This window comes from Dendrobates tinctorius, unplaced genomic scaffold (assembly GCF_039654945.1).
Source record: "Dendrobates tinctorius isolate UK_male_01 unplaced genomic scaffold, ASM3965494v1 ptg000292l, whole genome shotgun sequence".
NCBI classification, from domain to species: domain Eukaryota; kingdom Metazoa; phylum Chordata; class Amphibia; order Anura; family Dendrobatidae; genus Dendrobates; species Dendrobates tinctorius.
The window spans coordinates 1604195-1621699 of NW_027361959.1; positions in this window are offsets into that span (position 1 = coordinate 1604195).

Genomic DNA, 17505 nt, shown 5'->3' on the forward strand with positions numbered 1-17505 from the left:
TCCGTAAAAATAAAATGGTGTTGCAAAAATGAGAAATTGCTGGTCAACTTTTAACCCATAACTTCCTAACAAAAAAAAATTTGGTTCCAAAATTGTGCTGATGTAAAGTAAACATATGTGAAATGTTATTTATTAAGTTTTTTTGTGCCATATCTCTGTGATTTAAGGGCATAAAAATTCAAAGTTGGAAAATTGCGAAATTTTCAAAATTTTCACCAAATTTCCTTTTTTTTTCACAAATAAACGCAAGTTATATCAATGAAATGTTACCACTATCATGACGTACAATATGTCACGAGAAAACAGTGTCAGAATCGTATCAGAGTTATTACCTCATAAATGAACAGTGGTCAGAATTGTAAAAATTGGTGCCGTCATGAACGTGCAAACCACCCTTGGGGGTAAAGGGGTTAATAATTGCCACAATATCTGTTTTCACATCAATGTCCATTTCTCATAGACATACACTTCCAAAAAAATTCAAGTGCATGGTAGAACACATACACGTTCGCTCTGCCATCACCAATGCAGTCTATTGACCCCATCAGCACATGAGTCTGGACCACATTTTATGGGGGATTTGCGGGGACAAAGAACGCAAAGTGAAAGCACTCTAAAGATATTTGATGGCAGGGCCATCTTTTGCAGGTTAATGGACAATAAAACATTAGACATAATTTAAACTATCTCTCTCTACCAGGAGGAAGAACAAAACTCTTTCATACTACCCAAATCAGACAACCAATACCCAGTGGCGGATTATAATGAGGTCAATTTGGGCAGTTGCCCCAGGCCCAGTGGGGTTAAGGGGCCCACAGCCCAGGCCAGTAAATTGCCCCATTATAATCCGCCACCGCGCAGGGCCGGATTATAGGCAGGGCAGGTGGGGCTTCAGCCCCGGGGCCCCCACCACAAGAGCTTCTAAGGGGGCCCCCACCACATTCCTGCTGGCTGCTGCAATGGCACTCCATCTTCTCCCCACCTAAAAGTGAGTGACCGTGGGGGCGGCATTATGTGCTCTGCTACCAGCAGCATCTACAAGTAGCGTGAACGCTGATGCTGCTGGTAGCGTGCAAAGGCTTGTGATGAGATCACAGGAGGGAAGGTGTCAGGGCCCCGATCATGTGACCCCTGTCTCCTCCCCTCCTGTGACCTCATCACAGGTCCTGTGCGCACAGCACAGAGCACTGAGAGCAGCCATGTATGTGGAGTGCGGCTCTGCGGGTGGAGGTCGGTGCTGGAGGCCCCATTATTCTCTATGTGGAGTGCGGCTCTGCGGGTGGAGGTCGGTGCTGGAGGCTCCATTATTCTCTATGTGGAGTGCGGCTCTGCGGGTGGAGGTCGGTGCTGGAGGCTCCATTATTCTCTATGTGGAGTGTGGCTCTGCGGGTGGAGGTCGGTGCTGGAGGCTCCATTATTCTCTATGTGGAGTGCGGCTCTGCGGGTGGAGGTCGGTGCTGGAGGCTCCATTATTCTCTATGTGGAGTGCGGCTCTGCGGGTGGAGGTCGGTGCTGGAGGCTCCATTATTCTCTATGTGGAGTGTGGCTCTGCGGGTGGAGGTCGGTGCTGGAGGCTCCATTATTCTCTATGTGGAGTGCGGCTCTGCGGGTGGAGGTCGGTGCTGGAGGCTCCATTATTCTCTATGTGGAGTGCGGCTCTGCGGGTGGAGGTCGGTGCTGGAGGCTCCATTATTCTCTATGTGGAGTGGGGCTCTGCGGGTGGAGGTCGGTGCTGGAGGCTCCATTATTCTCTATGTGGAGTGGGGCTCTGCGGGTGGAGGTCGGTGCTGGAGGCCCCATTATCCTCTATGTGGAGTGGGGCTCTGTGGGTGGAGGTCGGTGCTGGAGGCCCCATTATTCTCTATGTGGAGTGTGGCTCTGCGGGTGGAGGTCGGTGCTGGAGGCTCCATTATTCTCTATGTGGAGTGCGGCTCTGCGGGTGGAGGTCGGTGCTGGAGGCTCCATTATTCTCTATGTGGAGTGCGGCTCTGCGGGTGGAGGTCGGTGCTGGAGGCTCCATTATTCTCTATGTGGAGTGCGGCTCTGCGGGTGGAGGTCGGTGCTGGAGGCCCCATTATCCTCTATGTGGAGTGGGGCTCTGCGGGTGGAGGTAGGTGCTGGAGGCCCCATTATTCTCTATGTGGAGTGTGGCTCTGCAGGTGGAGGTCGGTGCTGGAGGCTCCATTATTCTCTATGTGGAGTGCGGCTCTGCGGGTGGAGGTCGGTGCTGGAGGCTCCATTATTCTCTATGTGGAGTGCGGCTCTGCGGGTGGAGGTCGGTGCTGGAGGCTCCATTATTCTCTATGTGGAGTGCAGCTCTGCGGGTGGAGGTCGGTGCTGGAGGCTCCATTATTCTCTATGTGGAGTGCGGCTCTGCGGGTGGAGGTCGGTGCTGGAGGCCCCATTATTCTCTATGTAGAGTGTGGCTCTACGATTCGTGACCCCCGTCACGTGACAAGGGGGGCCCACAGAGTCTGAACTGCCCCGGGCCCTGGCTACCCTTAATCCACCCCTGCCAATACCTTAGGTATCATCAAGCATAATGAGAATGAGAAAGTAGTGTCCACAAGTTAGTATATCTGTTCGTGCTGGTAACTCGAAACATGTTTCAATGTGTTTGTGTCTGTTGAAGTCTCTGTTCACACCAGAAAATATATATTATCTTCAAACCTGTAGACTGTGAGCCCTCGCGGGCAGGGTCCCCTCTCCTTATGTACTTGTGTGTCCCTTGTCTTACACATGTTTATTATACTTGTCTATACTTCCCCTTTTCACATGTAAAGTGCCATGGAATAAATGGCGCTATATAAATGCATAATAATAATAATAATAATAACTTCTGCAAAATATTAACAAAGAATTTGAGAAAGTTAGAAAACACTTGGAAATCAATCCCTGTCCTTTCTGCAAAGGCAACTGCCTGGGTATTATAAAACCTTCACTTTGATTTACTTCCTTGCTCCCATGTCAACAGTTCATTAACCACCCTTGTAAAATCAAAGTCCCATCAATGATTTGCAGAAGTTTTTTTTCTCTATTCTTTCAAGCCAAAAAAACACCTTGTCTGACAATAGAATGTAATCAGATGAAAAGGAGCAAACATATTCTTAATATTCTATCTATTTACAGCTATCAGTTTGGTAGAACATAACATAAAAAGATCAGATATTTAGAGCAAAAATTAAGAAGGCAAAGGCTTCACCACTTCTTGCCTTAAGCAGTCTTTGGCTTTTAAAAGATTTTTTCCTTGATGTAATTCAGAAAATTTAACAACTGTTTCAAGCTTACAAATGTACAGTGCTGATGGAAAAGTTCACTTAGCAGTGAATATCTGCTGCCTTTCCTTGATCTAAAGTGCACAGTAGTTCAGTTTTAGGCCACATGCATACATTGAGTACTTAGTGAGTTTTTTACCCCAGTATTTGTTAGCCAAAACCAGGAGTGGAACAAACAGAGGAAAAGCATAATAGAAACATTTGCACCATTTCTGCATTTTTCACCCACTCCTAGTTTTGGCTTACAAATACTGGGGTAAAAAACTCACCAAATACTGGATGTGTGCATGTGGCCTTATGTCGGCGTCACACTTAACGTATGGAAAATCGGTCCGAGTCTCCCTGCCGAGAGTCACATGAATGTAATGCGAGTATCATACCAGTACAATCCGATTTCTCACACCTAGCATCCGAATGCAGTGCGATTGCTATCCGATCGCATTGCGATTTTAACATGAGCTTTTACATACAGCAATTCTCTATGTCATTTACACATCGTTTTCAAAGGAAATATTTTTCAAAACACATACACACACACACACACACACACACACACATATAGTAGATAGGTTAAAAGTCTGCATTTTATTTACCTCATACAGCATAATCACAGAAAGACAGGTTAGAATAGAATAGATAGAATACAGTTAGGTCCATATATATTTGGACAGAGGCAACATTTTTCTAATTTTGGTTCTAGACATTACCACAATGAATTTTAAACAAAACAATTCAGATGCAGTTGAAGTTCAGACTTTCAGCTTTCATTTGAGGGTATCCACATTAAAATTGGATGAAGGGTTTAGGAGTTTCAGCTCCTTAACATGTGCCACCCTGTTTTTAAAGGGACCAAAAGTAATTGGACAATTGACTCCAAGGCTATTTCATGGACAGGTGTGGGAAATCTCTTCGTTATGTCATTTTCAATTAAGCAGATAAAAGGCCTGGAGATGATTTGAGGTGTGGTCCTTGCATTTGGAAGGTTTTGCTGTAGAACCAAAATTAGAAAAATGTTGTCTGTGTCCAAATATATATGGACCTAACTGTAGACACATAGTATAGATGTATACTGTATATATATATATATATATATATATATGTCAGTGACACACACATATATATATATTTATATTGGAGCTTCCCGGACTATTAACCTCTTCACGACCCAGCCTATTTTGATCTTAATGACGTGGACATTTTTTGCAATTCTGACCAGTGTCCCTTTATGAGGTAATAACTCAGGAACGCTTCAACGGATCCTAGCGATTCTGAGAATGTTTTTTCATGACATGTTGGGCTTCATGGTAGTGGTAAATTTTGGTCAATAATTTTTGCGTTTATTTGTGAAAAAAATCGGAAATTTTGCAAAAATTTAGAAAATTTCGCAGTTTTCACATTTTTATTTTTTATTATGTTAAACCAGAGAGTTATGTGACACAAAATAGCTAATAAATATCATTTCCCACATGTCTACTTTACATCAGCACAGTTTTGGAAACAATTTTTTTTTAGGAAGATATAAGTGTTAGGAATCTGGTTTCTACCATGCCTAGGCAGGAATCCAGATTCTCACATTTATCTCCAGAGGCTAAGTCCTTTGTTCCGTCATCTGAGCATGCTCATGGGACAAGCTCCCATTGGAGTTTGGGATTCAGGTGCTCAGGTCCCTCTCCGGATCCTATTGGCTCCTTTTGGAGACCTGGAGATTTCCGCAGGTCCCGTACGCTATAAAAAGTGCACATGGCCATTCTGCCATGCGCTAGTATTTTCATACTGCGGCTGTGTGTATGGTGATGGATGCTTGGACTGGTGACTGACTTATTAATAAACCCCATCCCTCTGATAATACATCTGTGTGAGTGTGTGGGATTTAGTCAGTAGCAGCGCTAGCGCCAGCGCGCTCTAACTCCATCTGTTCCAGCAGCTAGCGTCCTGCATCGTGCTTGCGTGTTAGCGGTGCTTTCCTTGCGGCTTAGTTCACGCCGCGCAGCGGTAGCAGTCCTGCCGCGTGTTTGCAGTTGCGACGCCATGCAACTTACTTCACGGTAGGTCTAGACGGAGTAGTCCTGACGTCTAAGGCTACTCCTGTGACTTTTAATACTGTCTGCTCTGCTGGAGTCTGTGACCTAGAACAGACTCAGCGGTTTTGTATGCTTTAGACTTGCAGTTCTGTGACTTTAGCAGAGCATGCTTTAGTGCACTGGGTGCAGTGAAACCCTGTGCACATTACCGCCACAGTGCTCTGCCTCTTTAGCAGCGGTTTTTCCATCCACCGCACGGTGGACCCCGAGTGGCGAAGGCACTTTATTTATTTTTTATTTAGTGCCTTCCGCCACTCCTAACAATAAGGGTTAAAAGTTGACCAACAATTTCTAATTTTTCCAACAAAATTTACAAAGCCATTTTTTTTAGGGACCACTTCACATTTCAAGTCAGTTTGAAGGGTCTATATGGCTGAAAATACCCAATAGTGACACCATTCTAAAAACTGCACCCCTCAAGGTGCCCAAAACCACATTCAAGAAGTTTATTAACCCTAAAAAATGAACATTTAACTTTTTAGTCACAAAAATGATCTTTTAGTAACAAATTTTTTATTTTCCCAGGGGTAAAAGGAGAAAGTGGACCCCAAAAGTTGTCCAATTTGTCCTGAGTACGCTGAAATGCAATATGTGGGAGGGGGACCAATGTTTGGGTGCACGGCAGGGCTCCGAAGGGAAGGAGCACCATTTCATTTTTGAATGGAAAATTAGCTCCAATCTTTAGCGGACACCATGTCGCGTTTGGAGAGCCCCTGTGTGCCTAAACATTGGAGCTTCCCCACAAGTGACACCATTTTTGAAACTAGACCTCCCAAGGAACTTATCTAGATGCATAGTGAACACTTTGAACCCCCAGGTGCTTCACAAATTGATCTGTAAAAATGAAAAAGTACTTTTCTGTCACAAAAATTTCTTTTAGCCTCAATTTTTTCATTTTCACATGGGTAACAGGATAAAATGGATCAATAAGTTTGTTGGGCAATTTCTCCTGAGTACAACGATACCTCATATGTGGTCATAAACTACTGTTTGTGCTCACGGCAGGGCTCGGAAGGGAAGGAGCGCTATTTGACTTTTTGAATGGAAAATTAGCTCCAATCATTAGCGGACACCATGTCACGTATGGAGAGCCCCTGTGTGCCTAAACATTGGAGTTCCCCCAATAAGTGACCCCATTTCGGAAACTAGACTGCCCAAGGAACTTATCTAGATGTGTGGTGAGCACTTTGAACCTCCAAGTGCTTCACAGAAATTTATAACGTAGAGCTGTGAAAATAAAAAATCATTTGTTTTCCTCAAAAAATGATTTTTTTGTCCCTCAATTTTTATTTTCACAAGGGTAACAGTAGAAATTGGACCCCAAAAGTTGTTGTCCAGTTTGTCCTGAGTACGCTGGTACCTAATATGTGGGCGAGAACCACTGTTTGGGCACACGTCGGGGCTCGGAAGGGAAGTAGTGACGTTTTGAAATGTAGCCCTTGATGGAATGGTCTGTGGGCATCATGTTACGTTTGCAGAGCCTCTGATGTGCCTAAACAGTACAAACCCCCCATAAGTGATCAAATTTTGGAAACTAGACGCCCAAAGGAACATATCTAGATGTGTGGTTAGCACTTTGAACCCCCAAGTGCTTTACAGAAGTTTATAACGCAGAGCTGTGAAAATAAAAAAAAAAAAATTTCTTCAAAAAATAATTTTTTAGCCCTCAAATTTTTATTTTCCCAAGGGTAACAGGAGAAATTGGACCCCAAAAGTTGTTGTTCAGTTTGTCCTGAGTACGCTGGTACCCAGGGCCGGCTCCAGGTTTTTGAGGGCCCCGGGCGAAAAAGTCTCAGTTGGCCCCCCCTTAACACATACCACGACTCATGCCGTGTGACATCCGTGGTGACGGCCAAAAACGGACTTCTCTCTGTGTGGATCACACGGACACGCATGTGATCCACACGGACACTCGCTCTGTGGCAAAACACGTTCATGTGATGGAGGCTACTGATTAGTAGTGTACGCATGAAAGAAAGAAGAGAGGGGAAATAAAGAACAAAGAAAGAAAGAGAAAGAATGGAAGGAAGAACAGAGAAAGATACAGAGAGAGAAAGAAAGAAAGAACATAGAAAGAACAAAGAAAGAAAGAAAGAGAAAGAAAGAGAAAGAAAGAAAATAAAGAACAGAGAGAAAGAAAGGAAGAACAGAGAGAAAGAGAAAGAAAGAGGGTAAAGAAAGAAAGAACAGATAGAGAAAGAAAGAGGGGAAAGAAAGAACAGAGAGAAAGAAGAAAGAAAGAAAAAGAACAAAGAGAAAGAAAGAGTGGACAGAAAAAAAGAACAGAGAGAGAAAGAAAGAAAGAAAGAAAGAGGGGAATAAAGAACAGAGAGGGAGAGAAAAAAGGGGAAAGAAAGAACGGAGAGAGAAAAAGAGTTGACAGAAAAAAAGAACAGGGAGAGAGAGAAAAAGAGGGGAAAGAACAGAGAGGAAGAGGGGAAAGAAAGAACAGAGAGGTAGAGAGAAAAAGAAAGAGGGGAAAGAACAGAGAGGAAGAGGGGAAAGAAAGAACAGAGAGAAAGAAAGAAAGAGAGGAAAGAGAGAACAGACAGAGAGAAAGAACAGAGAGAAAGAAAGAAAGAAAGAGAACAGAGAGCGAAAGAACAGAGAGAGAGAAAAAAAGATTAGAGAGAAAGAACAGAGAGAGAAAGAAACAGAGAAAGAAAAATTCTATAAAGATACTATAGCAGCCCAGCTCCCATTGTAGTGCCTACCTGAGCCTCCTGGTGCAGGACATATCATGATCCGCTCACATGGCCGACATCCCCGATTCCAAGGCGATCTCGCTGTCCGCTGTCAGAGGAGGACACGGTGATGGATCTGAAGCATTCCCTGAAGTGCCTCCATGGTTCCGTCACAATCTCCTACTGAAATGACCTAATTTCTGGTCAGCTTCCAGCACGTCACTTCCGGTAGAACGTTACGTGCAAGTTTTAAATTGCTCCTTGGGGCTCCGCTGTGTACTCCTGTGTCCCGCGGGGAAAGTAAGCTCCCGGCTGGGGCAGTTTCTCTCTCAAAATCGGGACTGTCTCGCTGGATCCGGGACAGTTGGGACTCGGGAGGTGTAAATGCTCCCCACCATACACCTCGTACACGCACGGCTCCGCTTTGTATGCCTCGTACACACACGGCTCCGCTCCGTACACCTTGGACACATGCAGCTTCACTCCGTACACCCCCGGCTCTGCTCCGCTCCATAAACACACGGCTCAGCTCCGTACACACAGGGCTCCGTTCCGTACATCTCGTACACACACGGCTCTGCTCCATACACCTCGTACACACACGGCTCTGCTCCGTACACCTCGTACACACACGGCTCTGCTCCGTACAACTTGTAAACCCCTCCTGACCCCACCCAAGAACACACACGGCTCTGCTACATCCACCTTGTTAAACCCCTCCCTGACCCCACACAAGTACACACACGGCTCTGCTACATCCACCTTGTAAACCCCTCCTGACCCCACACAAGTGCACACACGGCTCTGCTACATCCACCTTGTAAACCCCTCCTGACCCCACACAAGTACACACACGGCTCTGCTACATCCACCTTGTAAACCCCTCCTGACCCCACACAAGTACACACACGGCTCTGCTATATCCACCTTGTAAAACCCCTCCCTGACCCCACACAAGTACACACACGGCTCTGCTACATCCACCTTGTTAAACCCCTCCCTGACCCCACACAAGTACACACACAGCTCTGCTACATCCACCTTGTAAAACCCCTCCTAACCCCACATAAGTACACACACGGCTCTGCTACATCCACCTTGTAAAACCCCTCCCTAACCCTACACAAGTACACACACGGCTCTGCTACATCCACCTTGTTAAACCCCTCCCTGACCCCACACAAGTACACACACGGCTCTGCTACATCCACCTTGTTAAACCCCTCCTGACCCCACACAAAGTACACACACGGCTCTGCTACATCCACCTTGTTAAACCCCTCCCTGACCCCACAAAGTACACACACGGCTCTGCTACATCCACCTTGTTAAACCCCTCCCTGACCCCACACAAGTACACACACGGCTCTGCTACATCCACCTTGTTAAACCCCTCCCTGACCCCACTGTCCCACACATAAACGTTACCTCATCCATCCAGACCAGCACCATAATGAAAAGTGACCAGCACAGCAGAGTCCTGCAGCCACCCTGATCATGTGACCCCTGACTCCTCCCCTCCTGTGACCTCATCACAGGTCCTGTGCTGGCACCGCACACAAGATTACAGCCGAAGGAAGCGATGATCATTGCTGGCTGTAAGGGGCTGCGTCACTGCGTGGGTCCCTCGCGGAGGGCGCAGGATGGGGTCAGTACATGGGGGGCGTGGCGGCGGCCGGCGGGTATCCCAGACAGCGTGAGTGGGCCCTCCCATCTCGCCAGGGCCCCGGCACTTGCCCGGGTGCTGACGCCGTCCCTGCTGGTACCTCATATGTGGGGGGAACCACTGTTTGGGCACACGTCGGGGCTCGGAAGGGAAGTAGTGATGTTTTGAAATGCAGCCCTTGATGGAATGGTCTGCGAGCATCATGTTACATTTGCAGAGACCCTGATGTGCCTAAACAGTAGAAACTCTCCACAAGTGACCCCATTTTGGAAACTATACCCCCCATGGAACTTATCTAGATGTGGGGTAATCACTGGGGTGGAGAGGGGGTGATCACCAGGGCAGGGAGGGGGTGATCGCTGGGGCGGGAGGGGGTGATCGCTGGGCAGGGCAGGGAGGGGGTGATCACTGTGGCAGGGAGGGGGTGAACACCAGGACATGGGGGAGCAGAATACAGCTCAGAGGGGAGCACATACCAGTGAGCTGGAGCGGCAGCGGCAGATTGTGGTCGGCAGATCACGGTCAGGGGTGGTGGCGGTGGTGGCGGCGAGGTCATCGGTTGGGGGGTCATCATCGGTGGGGTCATCAGCAGTGGCGGCTGTGGCAGGGAGGGCAGCCATAGATGACAATGCCCCTCCACAACTGATTGGATGGATAGCATCACATGGACACTAGCTCCAATCAGATCTGGGGGCAGTGACATAGAGATCACCTATGATATTGCTATGATATTGCAGCATCGGCCATGACTGGATTGTAATATTTCACAAAGTTTCATTGGTGAAATATTACCTGCTCTGATTGACTGTTTCACTTTCAATAGCCAATCAGAGCGATCGTAGCCACCTGGTGTCAAGTACAGGTCCCCACACGTCGGGTGACATTTCAGTGACCCCACGATCCCGCCATGACTCCACATAGTCATCACAGGTCGGAATGGCACCGATTTTCATGATGCCTACGTGGCGTCACAGGTCGGGAAGGGATTAATATAAGCTCACAGCTGTATAATTAGCCTTTACTGGCTATTAGAATGAGGCACCCCCCAAAAAATGACATGGAGTCCACCTATAATTAATAACCAGCGAAACCTAGGCAGACAGCTGCGTGCTGATATTAATAGCCTAGGACAGGGCCATGGATACTGGCCCCCACAAGCTAAAAATATCGGCTCTCGGCTGCCCCAGAAAAGGCTCATCTCTAAGATGCACCAATTCTGGCATTTAGCCTCACTCTTCTCACTTGTCCTGTATTTTTGGCAAGTGGGGTGATAGTTGGGGGGGTTGATGTCACCTTTGTATTGTCAGGTGACATGAAGCTCTGAGGTTAGTAAAGGAGAGGTGTCAATAAGACACCCCCATTACTAACCCCATAGTCATATTGGAAGCGAACACAGACACCCAGAAAAAAGTCCTTTAATTGAAAGAAAGACACAGATCTCCTTTAATTTTCTTAATTAAACCATACTTACAACCTCGCCCATTCCCCCGATGCCCTCGTCATCTGCAAAAGAGGTAAAAAAAAACAACAACTGCATTCCTCACCTTTCTGCGGAGATGCTTTTAATCCATTTGTCCCACAACGGGTCCAGCTCTGCTACAGCTAGATGGGAAAATAAGACCAGAATTTCCCACGGCTCTCACACTGACATCAGAAAGGTGCAGTGAGTTCACTGGCTGTGAACTCCCTGGACCTGTCTGATGGCACAGCGAGCAGGAGAACTTTTTCACACTCGCCGTGCCCTCAGGAAGGGAATAGCAGTTCACAGGCAGACACTGAGAACACGGTGCTCAGACAGGCTCCATGGTCACAACATGCAACCATGTAGCCTGCCATCTAGATGTAGCAGAACTGAACCCGTCATGGGACAAATGGATTAATATCAGCCTGCATTTTAATGGCCAGCAAAGGCTAATTATACAGCTGTGAGCTGATATTAATAGCCTAGGAAGCTCCATGGGTATTACCCACTTTTTTCTGAAAAATAATCTTTCATTAAATAAATACATGCCCAGTAATTTGCACACACAATGTACTAATTGTATTTGTCACTGAAATCTATATATCTTCCTATTCTATTTGTATTTACTGTACGTAATCCATCTCTTCTATCCTGTGGGCTCCTGCAGTGATTTTACAGAACATGGCAGATGAATTGCAGACTTTTCTTATATCTATCTATCTATCTAGAAATCAAAAAAGATGGAGGCAGCACACCATATGAAATTTTAGAAAGAAGTGTTATTTAATAGCCCATATGGCTATTTAATAACACTTCTTTCTATCATTTCATATGGTGTGCTGCCTCCATCTTTTTTGATTTCTATTTATAAGGACTGGTACGTGCCTGGGAGGCTTTGCACCCTATTTTTTCCTGTGCTGTTGTTTCTTTTATATATATATATATATATATATATATATATATATATATATACATATACCGTATTTTTCGGACCATAAGACGCACTTTTTTCCCCAAAAATTTTTGGGGAAAATGGGGGTGCGTCTTATGGTCCAGATGCACTTACCAGGAGACACCATCCGAGGCTGATGGGCGACGATTTGGCAGATGATCGGTGATTCGGGGGCTCCGCCGGCATTGGTGGAAATCCCGGCGCCCTCGCACATCCATCCTGGGCTGGTGCGGCACTTTTGCAGGTGATCGGCGGTGCAGGGACTCCGCCGGCATTTTGTGAAAGGCCGGAGCCCCCGCACTTCCATTGTTGTAATGCTGAATTGAAAATGGCCGCACATAGTGAGATCTCGGGAGACGAGATATCATCCCGAGAGACGAGATCTCGTCTCCTGAGATCTCGCTCTGCACATGCGCCGTCTCCGGCGGCCATTTTTCTGAAGCTTAATTCAGCATTACAACAGTGCGATTTTTTTTCTTACACCCATAGGCGTGCATTGGTGAGTCTCGGCACGCTGAATACTCCAGAGAAAATAAACGGGGTGATGTGAGCTGCCCCATAGATTAACACTAGGCTGAATGCTATGTGATGTTTTCTCGCATAGTATTCATCCGTATTCTATGGTAGTGTGATGCCAGTCTTAGCTCTAGTGTCTTAAGAGGGAGTAGGATGGTGCAGTGTGTTACACTACTTATTTGCACTCTCTCTCATATGAGCTACTGTCATACAATGTAAACATTACTAATACAAACACATTGCAATGTGTTGCCCATCTATTATTGCATGCATTGGCTTACACAGTGGATAAAAAAGTCTACATACACACCTGGTGAAATGTCAGGTTTTGTCATGTGAAAAAATATACCAAGAATAATCATTTTCAAACTTTAATGTGACCCGTAATCTGTACAAATCCACTGAGAAACAAACTGAAATAATTTTGAGGGTGAAATAATAACAAAACTAAAAAAATGTGGTTGCATAAGTGTGAGCAGCCACTTATAATTAGTAATGTGGTTGTGCTCATTATTAGTCGACAACAACACTTAAACTTATGTTAAATGGAAGTCAGTGCACAGCTGCCATTATTTACTGTGATTCTGATCAACGCCATATATATTTTAGCTGTTGTACTAGGATTTTCCTGACATTTTCTTAGTTGCATTTTATAGCAAACACCATTGTCCAGAAACAGATTACAACATGGCAAGGGAATCTAATTTTTGAAAGGTATGAATCAGGAGAAGGGTACAAACAATTTCCAAGAACTAGATTTACCATGGAACACTGTGAAGACAAAACAAACTACAAATTTGAGAACAAGATAAAGGATTTGGAGGGATACATCAATTATTACCAAAATGGGGAGAACCCCAAAAAACCCTAAATAAACATATAAAATTGAGCATTGGTTATAATAATAATAAGTTGAGGCAGATTAGCAGATTAGGGTCAAAATTTTTATTCACCCTAAAGCATTTTATATTTATATTTAAATAATAATAATCATCATAATAAAAGGTGGATTTTAGTACTTGACAATGAGGGGTTTTTGGGGATTCTGAAGAGTCATCAAAAGCAGCTTAAATTTGGCACAAAAGTGACATTATTTAAAACTGGACATCCCTCAATAATGGACCCAAAAAAAAACAAATAAAATAATTAATGTGGTAAGCAGCCAAGAAGCCTATAGCAACATTAAAAGAGATGCACAAATGTCTGGTAAGTACTGGTTGCGTACTACATGTGACATCGATCTCCCGTATTCTTCGTGTGTCTGCCAATGTGGTAGGGTGGCAAGATAGAAGCATTTTCTCTTATAAAGAAAAAATTCAAGTCCAGCTATGTTTTACTAAAACCTACAATAACTCTGTGAGAATCATGTTGTAAAATGTGTTATGGTCTGATGAGTACAAGGTTGAACTTTTTGGTCATAATTCAAAAAATAATGCTTGGCAAAAAGTCAACACTGCGCACATCAAAAGAACGCCATACTCACAGTAAAGCATAGTGGAGTTGCATTATGTTTTGGGGTTGTTTTTCAGCAACTGGAACTGGGAGTTTAGTCAAGGTGGAGGAAATTGTGAATAGTTACAAATATCTGTAAATTTTGCAACAAAAACTTTCAGGCCTCTGTTAAAATTCTGAAGAGTAATATCACCATTCAGCACAACAAACACCCTAAGCATACCTCCGATTCAACAAAAGAATGGCTTCTTGAAGAATAATCAAAGTTTTGGAACGGTCCTTCCAAAGCCCAGACCTGAATCCAGTCGAAAATCTGTAGGTGACTTGAAGAGAACACTGTTCACAGGAGATGCCCTCACAATCTGACAGACTTGGAGAGCTACTGGAAGGAAAAGTGGGCAAAGATTGCCTATCCTGGATGTACCATGCTCACCGACTCTTACTCTAACAAACTAAATGTTGTCATAAATTCAAAGGGTATTTCAACAAAATATTAGTTTAATGATGTGCATATTTATACAACTACATTATTTAGTGCTTTAATTTCTTTTTCTTCCCAAAAAGATTTCAATTTATTTTTCAGTTGATTTGTACAGATTATATTTACCTATATTATAAAGCTTATATAGTGCCGCTATAATATATATAAACTGCAAAAATACTTTAGGGTATGTGCCCACAATCCAGAATAGCAGCGATTTGGACTCAGATCACCTGTGCTGCATCCAAACTCTGCATTCTAGGTTACAAACACAGTGGATGGGATTTATAGAAACCTCATGCCCACTGTTCTTCTTTTTGATGCTACATAAACTCACCAGCAGTGTGGGTTTACATGCCGCAGCATGTCAATTATATGCAGTGAAAATGCTAGTCTCTGCTGCATAGACTCAACCATAGTGAATCATTAGATGCAGTAAATCCGCATGGTTCTATGAACACATGCAGATTTAGCTGCGTGATTAGAACACAGAGTTTTGGATGCAGAGAAATTGCGCTGCTTCCCAAACGCTGCTATATTCTGATCATCATAAAACTAAACTAGAGCGGTGATATGGAGCGCAAGTGACGCAGTTCAGCTGGTATTAAAAGTCTTCATTTATTAGTTTCCGCAACGCGTTTCAACGGAATGGCTCTGTCTTCCTCAGGTGGCAGTTGAGGAAGACAGAGTCATTCCGTTGAAACGTGTTGTGGAAACTAATAAATGAAGACTTTAATACCAGCAGAACTGCGTCACTTGCGCTCCATTTGACCACTCTAGTTTAGTTTTATCCTGTCTGATCCTCTCTTTAGGTACCCGGCCGGAGCTGCAGCGGACCATCCTTATTTTATCTACTACCACCGCCAGCCTGGGGCTCCCTTTGAAGCCACCTACCTGACTCTGTCGACAATCATATTCTGATCATGGGCACATAACCTTATTGTACAATATTCACGTAGCAGTGTCTACCATGCTGTGCTCCAATAATGCCTACATACAGTGATTGAATAACAGCACCTTAGATTGCAGCTAATGTTTCCTCAATAAATTCCAATAGATTTGTTTTCTTGAATTAACTTCACTTAATTAACTTACAGTCATGGCCAAAAGTATTGACACCCCTGCAATTCTGTCAGATAATATTCAGTTTCTTCCTGAAAATGATTGCAAACACAAATTCTTTGATATTATTATCTTCATTTAATTTGTCTCAAATGAAAAAACACAAAATAGAATGAAGCAAAAAGCAAAACATTGATCATTTCACACAAAACTCCAAAAATGGGCCGGACAAAAGTATTGGCACCCTCAGCCTAATACTTGATTGCACAACCTTTAGCCAAAATAACTGCGACCAACCGCTTCCGGTAACCATCAATGAGTTTCTTACAATGCTCTGCTGGAATTTTAGACCATTCTTCTTTGGCAAACTACTCCAGGTCCCTGATATTTGAAGGGTGCCTTCTCCAAACTGCCATTTTTAGATCTCTCCACAGGTGTTCTATGGGATTCAGGTCTGGACTCATTGCTGGCCACCTTAGAAGTCTCCAGTGCTTCCTCACAAACCATTTTCTAGTGCTTTTTGAAGTGTGTTTTGGGTTATTGTCCTGCTGGAAGACCCATGACCTCTGAGGTAGACCCAGCTTTCTCACACTGGGCCCTAAATTATGCTGCAAAATTTGTTGGTAGTCTTCTGACTTCATAATGCCATGCACACGGTCAAGCAGTCCAGTGCCAGAGGCAGCAAAGCAACCCCAAAACATCAGGGAACCTCCGCCATGTTTGACTGTAGGGACCGTGTACTTTTCTTTGAATGCCTCTTTTTTCTCCTGTAAACTCTATGTTGATGCTTTTGCCCTAAAAGCTCTACTTTTGTCTCATCTGACCAGAGAACATTCTTCCAAAATGTTTTAGGCTTTTTCAGGTAAGTTTTGGCAAACTCCAGCCTGGCTTTTTTATGTCTCGGGGTAAGAAGTGGAGTCTTCCTGGGTCTCCTACCATACAGTCCCTTTTCATTCAGATGCCGACGGATAGTACGGGTTGACACCGTTGTACCCTCGGACTGCAGGGCAGCTTGAACTTGTTTGGATGTTAGTGGAGGTTCTTTATCCAACATCCAGACAATCTTGCGTTGAAATCTCTTGTCAAGTTTTCTTTTCCGGCCACATCTAGGGAGGTTAGCCACAGTGCCATGGGCTTTAAACTTCTTGATGACACTGCGCACGGTAGACACAGGAACATTCAGGTCTTTGGAGATGGACTTGTAGCCTTGAGATTGCTCATGCTTCCTCACAATTTGGTTTCTCAAGTCCTCAGACAGTTCTTTGGTCTTCTTTCTTTTCTCCATGCTCAATGTGGTACACACAAGGACACAGGACAGAGGTTGAGTCAACTTTAATCCATGTTAACTGGCTGCAAGTGTGATTTAGTTATTGCCAACACCTGTTAGGTGCCACAGGTAAGTTACAGGTGCTGTTAATTACACAAATTAGAGAAGCATCACATGATTTTTCGAACAGTGCCAATACTTTTGTCCACCCTCTTTTTTAAGTTTGGTGTGGAATTATATCCAATTTGGCTTTAGGACAATTCTTTTTGTGTTTTTTCATTTAAGACAAATTAAATGAAGATAATAATACCAAAGAATTTGTGTTTGCAATCATTTTCAGGAAGAAACTGAGTATTATCTGACAGAATTGCAGGGGTGTCAATACTTTTGGCCATGACTGTATCTGTATAGCTACAGTACAGACCAAAAGTTTGGACACACTTTCTCATTCAAAGAGTTTTCTTTATTTTCATGACTATGAAAATTGTAGATTCACCCTGAAGGCATCAAAACTATGAATTAACACATGTGGAATATATAATTAACAAAAAAGTGTGAAACAACTGAAAATATGTCTTATATTCTAGGTTCTTCAAAGTAGCCACCT